The sequence below is a fragment of the Penaeus monodon genome, chromosome 24, assembly GCF_015228065.2.
Source record: "Penaeus monodon isolate SGIC_2016 chromosome 24, NSTDA_Pmon_1, whole genome shotgun sequence".
NCBI classification, from domain to species: Eukaryota; Metazoa; Arthropoda; class Malacostraca; order Decapoda; family Penaeidae; genus Penaeus; species Penaeus monodon.
This window is the reverse complement of record NC_051409.1, coordinates 4,546,455-4,546,963: the sequence shown is the minus strand read 5'-3', so window position 1 is coordinate 4,546,963 and position 509 is coordinate 4,546,455. Positions and strand designations below refer to the sequence as shown.

Below are 509 nucleotides of genomic sequence, written 5' to 3'. Positions count from 1 at the left end.
TCACATTATTATTATGGAGATGGTAAGATTGTTGGAAAGTTTCTCCAGACTTCCCAAAACATCATGGTCACCCTTAAAATAATTTTTTTCTAGATATGCCAATGGGAAAAGGGATGCCATATGCAACAATACAGGGAAAAGCTGCAGATTAAAGAGAGGAAGAAAATCCTTGGGTACTATAATAATTTGGTTTACTTTTATACATAATTTTTATACATTATCTCTATACATTATTTTTCAAAAATCATAAGAACTTAGAATTGCATATATAGTTGGGAGATTTGGAAAACGTGAAACAAAGTTTATTATTACACTACATGGTATGTGAATAATATGCACATGTGTCCTTAGCAAATGATGTGGAAGTAAATTTTTTGGTATCAATTATCATTTCTTCTTATTAAACTGTTTCCACATACAAAACACATTATCTTAAAAAATGAAATATTCCTATAAAATTGTTGGATATTTAACAAGGATTTTGAGTTACTCATATCATTATACTCACC

At 28.7% G+C, this 509-nt stretch overlaps 1 long non-coding RNA gene across 1 annotated transcript in view; it reads left to right on the top strand.

The window, feature by feature from the left end:
• LOC119588487 overlaps window positions 1-509 on the top strand; it is a 69,297-nt gene that overhangs the window by 60,424 nt on the left and 8,364 nt on the right. The window lies entirely within an intron of this gene.